The sequence below is a fragment of the Dendrobates tinctorius genome, unplaced genomic scaffold (genome assembly GCF_039654945.1).
Source record: "Dendrobates tinctorius isolate UK_male_01 unplaced genomic scaffold, ASM3965494v1 ptg000011l, whole genome shotgun sequence".
Taxonomy (NCBI): Eukaryota; Metazoa; Chordata; class Amphibia; order Anura; family Dendrobatidae; genus Dendrobates; species Dendrobates tinctorius.
Window position 1 is genome coordinate 119,900,426 of NW_027361679.1, and position 13,249 is coordinate 119,913,674.

At 51.6% G+C, this 13,249-nt stretch overlaps 16 pseudogenes; all 16 read left to right on the forward strand.

The window, feature by feature from the left end:
- Positions 1–1,915: 1,915 nt before the first annotated feature.
- LOC141054304 (5S ribosomal RNA) lies at positions 1,916–2,034 on the forward strand (annotated as a pseudogene).
- Positions 2,035–2,111: 77 nt separating this feature from the next.
- Positions 2,112–2,230, forward strand: LOC141056413 (5S ribosomal RNA; annotated as a pseudogene).
- Positions 2,231–2,691: 461 nt separating this feature from the next.
- Positions 2,692–2,810, forward strand: LOC141058726 (5S ribosomal RNA; annotated as a pseudogene).
- A 1,433-nt stretch (positions 2,811–4,243) lies between these two features.
- LOC141059058 (5S ribosomal RNA) lies at positions 4,244–4,362 on the forward strand (annotated as a pseudogene).
- A 656-nt stretch (positions 4,363–5,018) lies between these two features.
- Positions 5,019–5,137, forward strand: LOC141058118 (5S ribosomal RNA; annotated as a pseudogene).
- Positions 5,138–5,991: 854 nt separating this feature from the next.
- Positions 5,992–6,110, forward strand: LOC141054315 (5S ribosomal RNA; annotated as a pseudogene).
- A 461-nt stretch (positions 6,111–6,571) lies between these two features.
- On the forward strand, positions 6,572–6,690 carry LOC141055417 (5S ribosomal RNA; annotated as a pseudogene).
- Positions 6,691–7,159: 469 nt separating this feature from the next.
- On the forward strand, positions 7,160–7,278 carry LOC141055340 (5S ribosomal RNA; annotated as a pseudogene).
- Positions 7,279–7,936: 658 nt separating this feature from the next.
- Positions 7,937–8,055, forward strand: LOC141051781 (5S ribosomal RNA; annotated as a pseudogene).
- Positions 8,056–8,132: 77 nt separating this feature from the next.
- Positions 8,133–8,251, forward strand: LOC141054319 (5S ribosomal RNA; annotated as a pseudogene).
- An 845-nt stretch (positions 8,252–9,096) lies between these two features.
- On the forward strand, positions 9,097–9,215 carry LOC141055406 (5S ribosomal RNA; annotated as a pseudogene).
- A 76-nt stretch (positions 9,216–9,291) lies between these two features.
- LOC141054324 (5S ribosomal RNA) lies at positions 9,292–9,410 on the forward strand (annotated as a pseudogene).
- Positions 9,411–11,235: 1,825 nt separating this feature from the next.
- Positions 11,236–11,354, forward strand: LOC141055123 (5S ribosomal RNA; annotated as a pseudogene).
- A 656-nt stretch (positions 11,355–12,010) lies between these two features.
- On the forward strand, positions 12,011–12,129 carry LOC141058769 (5S ribosomal RNA; annotated as a pseudogene).
- Positions 12,130–12,206: 77 nt separating this feature from the next.
- Positions 12,207–12,325, forward strand: LOC141056656 (5S ribosomal RNA; annotated as a pseudogene).
- A 646-nt stretch (positions 12,326–12,971) lies between these two features.
- LOC141057912 (5S ribosomal RNA) lies at positions 12,972–13,090 on the forward strand (annotated as a pseudogene).
- The last annotated feature ends 159 nt before the right edge of the window (positions 13,091–13,249 follow it).

Sequence of the window (13,249 nt, forward strand, 5' to 3'; positions counted from 1 at the left end):
CATCCCCTCGTCAGATCGCAGCCGCTAAGCAGCTTGAGGCCGGGCCAGTACCGGCATGGGAGACTGGCTGGGAATCCCTGGTCCTGTTGACATTTTGTACGTTTTATTTCCAAGCTTGCCCTTCCGAGTTTATCCTTCTTGAAAAGAACGTCAGAGATGGCACGCTTCTGTCAACGGCCATTCTAAGCTGAATATGCATGCCCTCGTCAGATCGCAGCTTGAGGCCGGGCCAGTACCGGCGTGGGAGACTGGCTGGGAATCCCTGGTCCTGTTGACATTTTGTACGTTTTATTTCCAAGCTTGCCCTTCCGAGTTTATCCTTCTTGAAAAGAACGTCAGAGATGGCACGCTTCCGTCAACGGCCATTCTAAGCTGAATATGCATGCCCTCGTCAGATCGCAGCAGCTTGAGGCCGGGCCAGTACCGGCATGGGAGACTGGCTGGGAATCCCTGGTCCTGTTGACATTTTGTACGTTTTTTTTTCCAAGCTTGCCCTTCCGAGTTTATCCTTCTTGAAAAGAACGTCAGAGATAGCACGCTTCCGTCAACGGCCATTCTAAACTGAATATGCATGCCCTCGTCACATTGCAGCCGCTAAGCAGCTTGAGGCCGGGCCAGTACCGGCATGGGAGACTGGCTGGGAATCCCTGGTCCTGTTGACATTTTGTACGTTTTATTTCCAAGCTTGCCCTTCCGAGTTTATCCTTCTTGAAAAAAACGTCAGAGATGGCACGCTTCCGTCAACGGCCATTCTAAGCTGAATATGCATTCCCTCGTCAGATCGCAGCCTCTAAGCAGCTTGAGGCCGGGCCAGTACCGGCATGGGAGACTGGCTGGGAATCCCTGGTCCTGTTGATATTCTGTATGTTTTTTTTCCAAGCTTGCCCTTCCGAGTTTATCCTTCTTGAAAAAAACGTCAGAGATGGCACGCTTCCATCATCGGCCATTCTAAGCTGAATATGCATTCCCTCGTCACATCGCAGCCGCTAAGCAGCTTGAGGCCGGGCCAGTACCGGCATGGGAGACTGGCTGGGAATCCCTGGTCCTGTTGACATTTTGTACGTTTTATTTCCAAGCTTGCCCTTCCGAGTTTATCCTTCTTGAAAAGAACATCAGAGATGGCACGCTTCCGTCAACGGCCATTCTAAGCTGAATATGCATGCCCTTGTCAGATCGCAGCCGCTAAGCAGCTTGAGGCCGGGTCAGTACCGGCATGGGAGACTGGCTGGGAATCCCTGGTCCTGTTGACATTTTGTACGTTTTTTTTCCAAGCTTGCCCTTCCGAGTTTATCCTTCTTGAAAAGAACGTCAGAGATGGCACGCTTCCGTCAACGGCCATTCTAAGCTGAATATGCATGCCCTCGTCAGATCGCAGCCGCTAAGCAGCTTGAGGCCGGGCCAGTACCGGCATGGGAGACTGGCTGGGAATCACTGATCGTGTTGACATTTTGTACGTTTTATTTCCAAGCTTGCCCTTTCGAGTTTAACCTTCTTGAAAAGAACGTCAGAGATGGCACACTTCCGTCAATGGCCATTCTAAGCTGAATATGCATGCCCTCGTCAGATTGCAGCTGCTAAGCAGCTTGAGGCTGGGCCAGTACCGGCATGGGAGACTGGCTGGGAATCCCTGGTCCTGTTGACATTTTGTACGTTTTATTTCCAAGCTTGCCCTTCCGAGTTTATCCTTCTTGAAAAGAACGTCAGAGATGGCACACTTCCGTCAATGGCCCTTCTAAGCTGAATATGCATGCCCTCATCAGATCGCAGCCGCTAAGCAGCCAGAGGCCGGGCCAGTACCGGCATGGGAGACTGGCTGGGAATCCCTGGTCCTGTTGACATTTTGTACGTTTTTTTTCCAAGCTTGCCCTTCCGAGTTTATCCTTCTTGAAAAAAACGTCAGAGATGGCACGCTTCCGTCAACGGCCATTCTAAGCTGAATATGCATGCCCTCGTCAGATCGCAGCCGCTAAGCAGCTTGAGGCCGGGCCAGTACCGGCATGGGAGACTGGCTGGGAATCCCTGGTCCTGTTGACATTTTGTACGTTTTTTTTCCAAGCTTGCCCTTCCGAGTTTATCCTTCTTGAAAAAAACGTCAGAGATGGCTCGCTTCCGTCAACGGCCATTCTAAGCTGAATATGCATGCCCTCGTCAGATCGCAGCTGCTAAGCAGCTTGAGGCCGGGCCAGTACCGGCATGGGAGACTGGCTGGGAATCCCTGGTCCTGTTGACATTTTGTACGTTTTTTTTCCAAGCTTGCCCTTCCGAGTTTATCCTTCTTGAAAAGAACGTCAGAGATGGCACGCTTCCGTCAACGGCCATTCTAAGCTGAATATGCATGCCCTCGTCAGATCGCAGCAGCTTGAGGCCGGGCCAGTACCAGCATGGGAGACTGGCTGGGAATCCCTGGTCCTGTTGACATTTTGTACGTTTTATTTCCAAGCTTGCCCTTCCGAGTTTATCCTTCTTGAAAAGAACGTCAGAGATGGCACACTTCCGTCAATGGCCCTTCTAAGCTGAATATGCATGCCCTCATCAGATCGCAGCCGCTAAGCAGCCGGAGGCCGGGCCAGTACCGGCATGGGAGACTGGCTGGGAATCCCTGGTCCTGTTGACATTTTGTACGTTTTTTTTCCAAGCTTGCCCTTCCGAGTTTATCCTTCTTGAAAAAAACGTCAGAGATGGCACACTTCTGTCAACGGCCATTCTAAGCTGAATATGCCTGCCCTCGTCAGATCGCAGCCACTAAGCAGCTTGAGGCCGGGCCAGTACCGGCATGGGAGACTGGCAGGGAATCCCTGGTCCTGTTGACATTTTGTACGTTTTTTTTCCAAGCTTGCCCTTCCGAGTTTATCCTTCTTGAAAAGAACGTCAGAGATGGCACGCGTCCGTCAACGGCCATTCTAAGCTGAATATGCATTCCCTCGTCACATCGCAGCCGCTAAGCAGCTTGAGGCCGGGCCAGTACCGGCATAGGAGACTGGCTGGGAATCCCTGGTCCTGTTGACATTTTGTACATTTTTTTTCCAAGCTTGCCCTTCCGAGTTTATCCTTCTTGAAAAGAACGTCAGAGATGGCACGCTTCTGTCAATGGCCATTCTAAGCTGAATATGCATGCCCTCGTCAGATCGCAGCCGCTAAGCAGCTTGAGGCCGGGCCAGTACCAGCATGGGAGACTGGCTGGGAATCCCTGGTCCTGTTGACATTTTGTACGTTTTATTTCCAAGCTTGCCCTTCCGAGTTTATCATTCTTGAAAAGAACGTCTGAGATGGCACGCTTCCGTCAACGGCCATTCTAAGCTGAATATGCATGCCCTCGTCAGATCGCAGCCGCTAAGCAGCTTGAGGCCGGGCCAGTACCGGCATGGGAGACTGGCTGGGAATCCCTGGTCCTGTTGATGTTTTGTATGTTTTTTTTCCAAGCTTGCCCTTCCGAGTTTATCCTTCTTGAAAAGAACGTCAGAGATGGCACGCTTCCGTCAACGGCCATTCTAAGCTGAATATGCATGCCCTCGTCAGATCGCAGCAGCTTGAGGCCGGGCCAGTACCGGCATGGGAGACTGGCTGGGAATCCCTGGTCCTGTTGACATTTTGTACGTTTTATTTCCAAGCTTGCCCTTCCGAGTTTATCCTTCTTGAAAAGAACGTCAGAGATGGCACGCTTCCGTCAACGGCCATTCTAAGCTGAATATGCATGCCCTCGTCAGATCGCAGCCGCTAAGCAGCTTGAGGCTGGGCCAGTACTGGAATGGGAGACTGGCTGGGAATCCCTGGTCGTGTTGACATTTTGTACGTTTTTTTTCCAAGCTTGCCCTTCCGAGTTTATCCTTCTTGAAAAGAACGTCAGAGATGGCACACTTCCGTCAATGGCCATTCTAAGCTGAATATGCATGCCCTTGTCAGATCGCAGCAGCTTGAGGCCGGGCCAGTACCGGCATGGGAGACTGGCTGGGAATCCCTGGTCCTGTTGACATTTTGTACGTTTTATTTCCAAGCTTGCCCTTCCGAGTTTATCCTTCTTGAAAAGAACGTCAGAGATTGCACACTTCCGTCAATGGCCATTCTAAGCTAAATATGCATGCCCTCGTCAGATCGCAGCTGCTAAGCAGCCTGAGGCCGGGCCAGTACCGGCATGGGAGACTGGCTGGGAATCCCTGGTCCTGTTGACATTTTGTACGTTTTTTTTCCAAGCTTGCCCTTCCGAGTTTATCCTTCTTGAAAAAAACGTCAGAGATGGCACGCTTCCGTCAACGGCCATTCTAAGCTGAATATGCCTGCCCTCGTCAGATTGCAGCCGCTAAGCAGCTTGAGGCCGGGCCAGTACTGGCATGGGAGACTGGCTGGGAATCCCTGGTCCTGTTGACATTTTGTACGTTTTTTTCCAAGCTTGCCCTTCCAAGTTTATCCTTCTTGAAAAGAACGTCAGAGATGGCACGCTTCCGTCAACGGCCATTCTAAGCTGAATATGCATGCCCTCGTCAGATCGCAGCCGCTAAGCATCTTGAGGCCGGGCCAGTACCGGCATGGGAGACTGGCTGGGAATCCCTGGTCCTCTTGACATTTTGAATGTTTTTTTTCCAAGCTTGCCCTTCCGAGTTTATCCTTCTTGAAAAGAACGTCAGAGATGGCACACTTCCGTCAACGGCCATTCTAAGCTGAATATGCATGCCCTCGTCAGATCGCAGCAGCTTGAGGCCGGGCCAGTACCGGCATGGGAGACTGGCTGGGAATCCCTGGTCCTGTTGACTTTTTGTACGTTTTATTTCCAAGCTTGCCCTTCCGAGTTTATCCTTCTTGAAAAGAACGTCAGAGATGGCACACTTCCGTCAATGGCCATTCTAAGCTGAATATGCATGCCCTCATCAGATCGCAGCCGCTAAGCAGCCTGAGGCCGGGCCAGTACCGGCATGGGAGACTGGCTGGGAATCCCTGGTCCTGTTGACATTTTGTACGTTTTTTTTCCAAGCTTGCCCTTCCGAGTTTATCCTTCTTGAAAAAAACGTCAGAGATGGCACGCTTCCGTCAACGGCCATTCTAAGCTGAATATGCCTGCCCTCGTCAGATCGCAGCCGCTAAGCAGCTTGAGGCCGGGCCAGTACCGGCATGGGAGACTGGCTGGGAATCCCTGGTCCTGTTGACATTTTGTACGTTTTTTTTCCAAGCTTGCCCTTCCGAGTTTATCCTTCTTGAAAAGAACGTCAGAGATGGCACGCGTCCGTCAACAGCCATTCTAAGCTGAATATGCATACCCTCGTCACATCGCAGCCGCTAAGCAGCTTGAGGCTGGGCCAGTACCGGCATGGGAGACTGGCTGGGAATCCCTGGTCCTGTTGACATTTTGTACGTTTTATTTCCAAGCTTGCCCTTCCGAGTTTATCCTTCTTGAAAAGAACGTCAGAGATGGCACGCTTCCATCAGCGGCCATTCTAAGCTGAATATGCATCCCCTCGTCAGATCGCAGCCGCTAAGCAGCTTGAGGCCGGGCCAGTACCGGCATGGGAGACTGGCTGGGAATCCCTGGTCCTGTTGACATTTTGTACGTTTTATTTCCAAGCTTGCCCTTCCGAGTTTATCCTTCTTGAAAAGAACGTCAGAGATGGCATGCTTCCGTCAACGGCCATTCTAAGCTGAATATGCATGCCCTCGTCAGATCGCAGCAGCTTGAGGCCGGGCCAGTACCGGCATGGGAGACTGGCTGGGAATCCCTGGTCCTGTTGACATTTTGTACGTTTTTTTTTCCAAGCTTGCCCTTCCGAGTTTATCCTTCTTGAAAAGAACGTCAGAGATGGCACGCTTCCGTCAACGGCCATTCTAAACTGAAAATGCATGCCCTCGTCACATCGCAGCCGCTAAGCAGCTTGAGGCCGGGCCAGTACCGGCATGGGAGACTGGCTGGGAATCCCTGGTCCTGTTGACATTTTGTACGTTTTATTTCCAAGCTTGCCCTTCCGAGTTTATCCTTCTTGAAAAGAACGTCAGAGATGGCACGCTTCCGTCAACGGCCATTCTAAGCTGAATATGCATGCCCTCGTCAGATCGCAGCCGCTAAGCAGCTTGAGGCCGGGCCAGTACCGGCATGGGAGACTGGCTGGGAATCCCTGGTCCTGTTGACATTTTGAATGTTTTTTTTCCAAGCTTGCCCTTCCGAGTTTATCCTTCTTGAAAAGAACGTCAGAGATGGAACGCTTCCGTCAACGGCCATTCTAAGCTGAATATGCATGCCCTCGTCAGATCGCAGCAGCTTGAGGCCGGGCCAGTACCGGCATGGGAGACTGGCTGGGAATCCCTGGTCCTGTTGACATTTTGTACGTTTTATTTCCAAGCTTGCCCTTCCGAGTTTATCCTTCTTGAAAAGAACGTCAGAGATGGCACACTTCCGTCAATGGCCATTCTAAGCTGAATATGCATTCCCTCATCAGATCGCAGCCGCTAAGCAGCCTGAGGCCGGGCCAGTACCGGCATGGGAGACTGGCTGGGAATCCCTGGTCCTGTTGACATTTTGTACGTTTTTTTTCCAAGCTTGCCCTTCCGAGTTTATCCTTCTTGAAAAAAACGTCAGAGATGGCACGCTTCCGTCAACGGCCATTCTAAGCTGAATATGCCTGCCCTCGTCAGATCGCAGCCGCTAAGCAGCTTGAGGCCGGGCCAGTACCGGCATGGGAGACTGGCTGGGAATCCCTAGTCCTGTTGACATTTTGAACGTTTTTTTTCCAAGCTTTCCCTTCCGAGTTTATCCTTCTTGAAAAGAACGTCAGAGATGGCACGTGTCCGTCAACGGCCATTCTAAGCTGAATATGCATACCCTCGTCACATCGCAGCCGCTAAGCAGCTTGAGGCTGGGCCAGTAACGGCATGGGAGACTGGCTGGGAATCCCTGGTCCTGTTGACATTTTGTACGTTTTATTTCCAAGCTTGCCCTTCCGAGTTTATCCTTCTTGAAAAGAACGTCAGAGATGGCACGCTTCCGTCAACGGCCATTCTAAGCTGAATATGCATCCCCTCGTCAGATCGCAGCCGCTAAGCAGCTTGAGGCCGGGCCAGTACCGGCATGGGAGACTGGCTGGGAATCCCTGGTCCTGTTGACATTTTGTACGTTTTATTTCCAAGCTTGCCCTTCCGAGTTTATCCTTCTTGAAAAGAACGTCAGAGATGGCACGCTTCTGTCAACGGCCATTCTAAGCTGGATATGCATGCCCTCGTCAGATCGCAGCCGCTAAGCAGCTTGAGGCCGGGCCAGTACCGGCATGGGAGACTGGCTGGGAATCCCTGGTCCTGTTGACATTTTGTACGTTTTATTTCCAAGCTTGCCCTTCCGAGTTTATCCTTCTTGAAAAGAACGTCAGAGATGGCACGCTTCCGTCAACGGCCATTCTAAGCTGAATATGCATGCCCTCGTCAGATCGCAGCAGCTTGAGGCCGGGCCAGTACCGGCATGGGAGACTGGCTGGGAATCCCTGGTCCTGTTGACATTTTGTACGTTTTTTTTTCCAAGCTTGCCCTTCCGAGTTTATCCTTCTTGAAAAGAACGTCAGAGATGGCACGCTTCCGTCAACGGCCATTCTAAACTGAATATGCATGCCCTCGTCACATCGCAGCCGCTAAGCAGCTTGAGGCCGGGCCAGTACCGGCATGGGAGACTGGCTGGGAATCCCTGGTCCTGTTGACATTTTGTACGTTTTATTTCCAAGCTTGCCCTTCCGAGTTTATCCTTCTTGAAAAAAACGTCAGAGATGGCACGCTTCCGTCAACGGCCGTTCTAAGCTGAATATGCATTCCCTCGTCAGATCGCAGCCTCTAAGCAGCTTGAGGCCGGGCCAGTACCGGCATGGGAGACTGGCTGGGAATCCCTGGTCCTGTTGACATTCTGTATGTTTTTTTTCCAAGCTTGCCCTTCCGAGTTTATCCTTCTTGAAAAGAACGTCAGAGATGGCACGCTTCCGTCAACGGCCATTCTAAGCTGAATATGCATGCCCTCGTCAGATCGCAGCCGCTAAGCAGCTTGAGGCCGGGCCAGTACCAGCATGGGAGACTGGCTGGGAATCCCTGGTCCTGTTGACATTTTGTACGTTTTATTTCCAAGCTTGCCCTTCCGAGTTTATCCTTCTTGAAAAGAACGTCAGAGATGGCACGCTTCCGTCAACGGCCATTCTAAGCTGAATATGCATGCCCTCGTCAGATCGCAGCCGCTAAGCAGCTTGAGGCCGGGCCAGTACCGGCATGGGAGACTGGCTGGGAATCCCTGGTCCTGTTGACATTTTGTATGTTTTTTTTCCAAGCTTGCCCTTCCGAGTTTATCCTTCTTGAAAAGAACGTCAGAGATGGCACGCTTCCGTCAACGGCCATTCTAAGCTGAATATGCATGCCCTCGTCAGATCGCAGCAGCTTGAGGCCGGGCCAGTACCGGCATGGGAGACTGGCTGGGAATCCCTGGTCCTGTTGACATTTTGTACGTTTTATTTCCAAGCTTGCCCTTCCGAGTTTATCCTTCTTGAAAAGCACGTCAGAGATGGCACGCTTCCGTCAACGGCCATTCTAAGCTGAATATGCATGCCCTCGTCAGATCGCAGCCGCTAAGCAGCTTGAGGCTGGGCCAGTACTGGCATGGGAGACTGGCTGGGAATCCCTGGTCGTGTTGACATTTTGTACGTTTTTTTTCCAAGCTTGCCCTTCCGAGTTTATCCTTCTTGAAAAGAACGTCAGAGATGGCACACTTCCGTCAATGGCCATTCTAAGCTCAATATGCATGCCCTTGTCAGATCGCAGCAGCTTGAGGCCGGGCCAGTACCGGCATGGGAGACTGGCTGGGAATCCCTGGTCCTGTTGACATTTTGTACGTTTTATTTCCAAGCTTGCCCTTCCGAGTTTATCCTTCTTGAAAAGAACGTCAGAGATTGCACACTTCCGTCAATGGCCATTCTAAGCTAAATATGCATGCCCTCGTCAGATCGCAGCTGCTAAGCAGCCTGAGGCCGGGCCAGTACCGGCATGGGAGACTGGCTGGGAATCCCTGGTCCTGTTGACATTTTGTACGTTTTTTTTCCAAGCTTGCCCTTCCGAGTTTATCCTTCTTGAAAAAAACGTCAGAGATGGCACGCTTCCCTCAACGGCCATTCTAAGCTGAATATCCCTGCCCTCGTCAGATCGCAGCCGCTAAGCAGCTTGAGGCCGGGCCAGTACTGGCATGGGAGACTGGCTGGGAATCCCTGGTCCTGTTGACATTTTGTACGTTTTTTTCCAAGCTTGCCCTTCCGAGTTTATTCTTCTTGAAAAAAACGTCAGAGATGGCATGCTTCCGTCAACGGCCATTCTAAGCTGAATATGCATGCCCTCGTCAGATCGCAGCCGCTAAGCAGCTTGAGGCCGGGCCAGTACCGGCATGGGAGACTGGCTGGGAATCCCTGGTCCTGTTGACATTTTGTACGTTTTATTTCCAAGCTAGCCCTTCCGAGTTTATCCTTCTTGAAAAGAACGTCAGAGATGGCACGCTTCCGTCAACGGCCATTTTATGCTGAATATGCATGCCCTCGTCAGATCGCAGCCGCTAAGCAGCTTGAGGCCAGGCCAGTACCGGCATGGGAGACTGGCTGGGAATCCCTGGTCCTGTTGACATTTTGAATGTTTTTTTTCCAAGCTTGCCCTTCCGAGTTTATCCTTCTTGAAAAGAACGTCAGAGATGGCACGCTTCCGTCAACGGCCATTCTAAGCTGAATATGCATGCCCTCGTCAGATCGCAGCAGCTTGAGGCCGGGCCAGTACCGGCATGGGAGACTGGCTGGGAATCCCTGGTCCTGTTGACATTTTGTACGTTTTATTTCCAAGCTTGCCCTTCCGAGTTTATCCTTCTTGAAAAGAACGTCAGAGATGGCACACTTCCGTCAATGGCCATTCTAAGCTGAATATGCATGCCCTCATCAGATCGCAGCCGCTAAGCAGCCTGAGGCCGGGCCAGTACCGGCATGGGAGACTGGCTGGGAATCCCTGGTCCTGTTGACATTTTGTACGTTTTTTTTCCAAGCTTGCCCTTCCGAGTTTATCCTTCTTGAAAAAAACGTCAGAGATGGCACGCTTCCGTCAAAGGCCATTCTAAGCTGAATATGCCTGCCCTCGTCAGATCGCAGCTGCTAAGCAGCTTGAGGCCGGGCCAGTACCGGCATGGGAGACTGGTTGGGAATCCCTGGTCCTGTTGACATTTTGTACGTTTTTTTTCCAAGCTTGCCCTTCCGAGTTTATCCTTCTTGAAAAGAACATCAGAGATGGCACGCGTCCGTCAACGGCCATTCTAAGCTGAATATGCATACCCTCGTCACATCGCAGCCGCTAAGCAGCTTGAGGCTGGGCCAGTACCGGCATGGGAGACTGGCTGGGAATCCCTGGTCCTGTTGACATTTTGTACGTTTTATTTCCAAGCTTGCCCTTCCGAGTTTATCCTTCTTGAAAAGAACGTCAGAGATGGCACGCTTCCGTCAACGGCCATTCTAAGCTGAATATGCATCCCCTCGTCAGATCGCAGCCGCTAAGCAGCTTGAGGCCGGGCCAGTACCGGCATGGGAGACTGGCTGGGAATCCCTGGTCCTGTTGACATTTTGTACGTTTTATTTCCAAGCTTGCCCTTCCGAGTTTATCCTTCTTGAAAAGAACGTCAGAGATGGCACGCTTCCGTCAACGGCCATTCTAAGCTGAATATGCATGCCCTCGTCAGATCGCAGCCGCTAAGCAGCTTGAGGCTGGGCCAGTACTGGCATGGGAGACTGGCTGGGAATCCCTGGTCGTGTTGACATTTTGTACGTTTTTTTTCCAAGCTTGCCCTTCCGAGTTTATCCTTCTTGAAAAGAACGTCAGAGATGGCACACTTCCGTCAATGGCCATTCTAAGCTGAATATGCATGCCCTTGTCAGATCGCAGCAGCTTGAGGCCGGGCCAGTACCGGCATGGGAGACTGGCTGGGAATCCCTGGTCCTGTTGACATTTTGTACGTTTTATTTCCAAGCTTGCCCTTCCGAGTTTATCCTTCTTGAAAAGAACGTCAGAGATTGCACACTTCCGTCAATGGCCATTCTAAGCTAAATATGCATGCCCTCGTCAGATCGCAGCTGCTAAGCAGCCTGAGGCCGGGCCAGTACCGGCATGGGAGACTGGCTGGGAATCCCTGGTCCTGTTGACATTTTGTACTTTTTTTTTCCAAGCTTGCCCTTCCGAGTTTATCCTTCTTGAAAAAAACGTCAGAGATGGCACGCTTCTGTCAACGGCCATTCTAAGCTGAATATGCCTGCCCTCGTCAGATCGCAGCCGCTAAGCAGCTTGAGGCCGGGCCAGTACTGGCATGGGAGACTGGCTGGGAATCCCTGGTCCTGTTGACATTTTGTACATTTTTTTCCAAGCTTGCCCTTCCGAGTTTATCCTTCTTGAAAAGAACGTCAGAGATGGCACGCTTCCGTCAACGGCCATTCTAAGCTGAATATGCATGCCCTCGTCAGATCGCAGCCGCTAAGCAGCTTGAGGCTGGGCCAGTACCGGCATGGGAGACTGGCTGGGAATCCCTGGTCCTGTTGACATTTTGAATGTTTTTTTTCCAAGCTTGCCCTTCCGAGTTTATCCTTCTTGAAAAGAACGTCAGAGATGACACGCTTCCGTCAACGGCCATTCTAAGCTGAATATGCATGCCCTCGTCAGATCGCAGCAGCTTGAGGCCGGGCCAGTACCGGCATGGGAGACTGGCTGGGAATCCCTGGTCCTGTTGACATTTTGTACGTTTTATTTCCAAGCTTGCCCTTCCGAGTTTATCCTTCTTGAAAAGAACGTCAGAGATGGCACACTTCCGTCAATGGCCATTCTAAGCTGAATATGCATGCCCTCATCAGATCGCAGCCGCTAAGCAGCCTGAGGCCGGGCCAGTACCGGCATGGGAGACTGGCTGGGAATCCCTGGTCCTGTTGACATTTTGTACGTTTTTTTTCCAAGCTTGCCCTTCCGAGTTTATCCTTCTTGAAAAAAACGTCAGAGATGGCACGCTTCCGTCTACGGCCATTCTAAGCTGAATATGCCTGCCCTCGTCAGATCGCAGCCGCTAAGCAGCTTGAGGCCGGGCCAGTACCGGCATGGGAGACTGGCTGGGAATCCCTGGTCCTGTTGACATTTTGTACGTTTTTTTTCCAAGCTTGCCCTTCCGAGTTTATCCTTCTTGAAAAGAACGTCAGAGATGGCACGCTTCCGTCAACGGCCATTCTAAGCTGAATATGCATGCCCTCGTCAGATCGCAGCCGCTAAGCAGCTTGAGGCCGGGCCAGTACCGGCGTGGGAGACTGGCTGGGAATCCCTGGTCCTGTTGACATTTTGTACGTTTTATTTCCAAGCTTGCCCTTCCGAGTTTATCCTTCTTGAAAAGAACGTCAGAGATGGCACGCTTCCGTCGACGGCCATTCTAAGCTGAATATGCATGCCCTCGTCAGATCGCAGCTGCTAAGCAGCTTGAGGCCGGGCCAGTACTGGCATGGGAGACTGGCTGGGAATCCCTGGTCCTGTTGACATTTTGTATGTTTTTTTTCCAAGCTTGCCCTTCCGAGTTTATCCTTCTTGAAAAGAACGTCAGAGATGGCACGTTTCCGTCAACGGCCATTCTAAGCTGAATATGCATGCCCTCGTCAGATCGCAGCAGCTTGAGGCCGGGCCAGTACCAGCATGGGAGACTGGCTGGGAATCCCTGGTCCTGTCGACATTTTGTACGTTTTATTTCCAAGCTTGCCCTTCCGAGTTTATCCTTCTTGAAAAGAACGTCAGAGATGGCACACTTCTGTCAATGGCCCTTCTAAGCTGAATATGCATGCCCTCATCAGATCGCAGCCGGAGGCCGGGCCAGTACCGGCATGGGAGACTGGCTGGGAATCCCTGGTCCTGTTGACATTTTGTACGTTTTTTTTCCAAGCTTGCCCTTCCGAGTTTATCCTTCTTGAAAAAAACGTCAGAGATGGCACGCTTCTGTCAACGGCCATTCTAAGCTGAATATGCCTGCCCTCGTCAGATCGCAGCCACTAAGCAGCTTGAGGCCGGGCCAGTACCGGCATGGGAGACTGGCTGGGAATCCCTGGTCCTGTTGACATTTTGTACGTTTTTTTTCCAAGCTTGCCCTTCCGAGTTTATCCTTCTTGAAAAGAACGTCAGAGATGGCACGCGTCCGTCAACGGCCATTCTAAGCTGAATATGCATTCCCTCGTCACATCGCAGCCGCTAAGCAGCTTGAGGCCGGGCCAGTACCGGC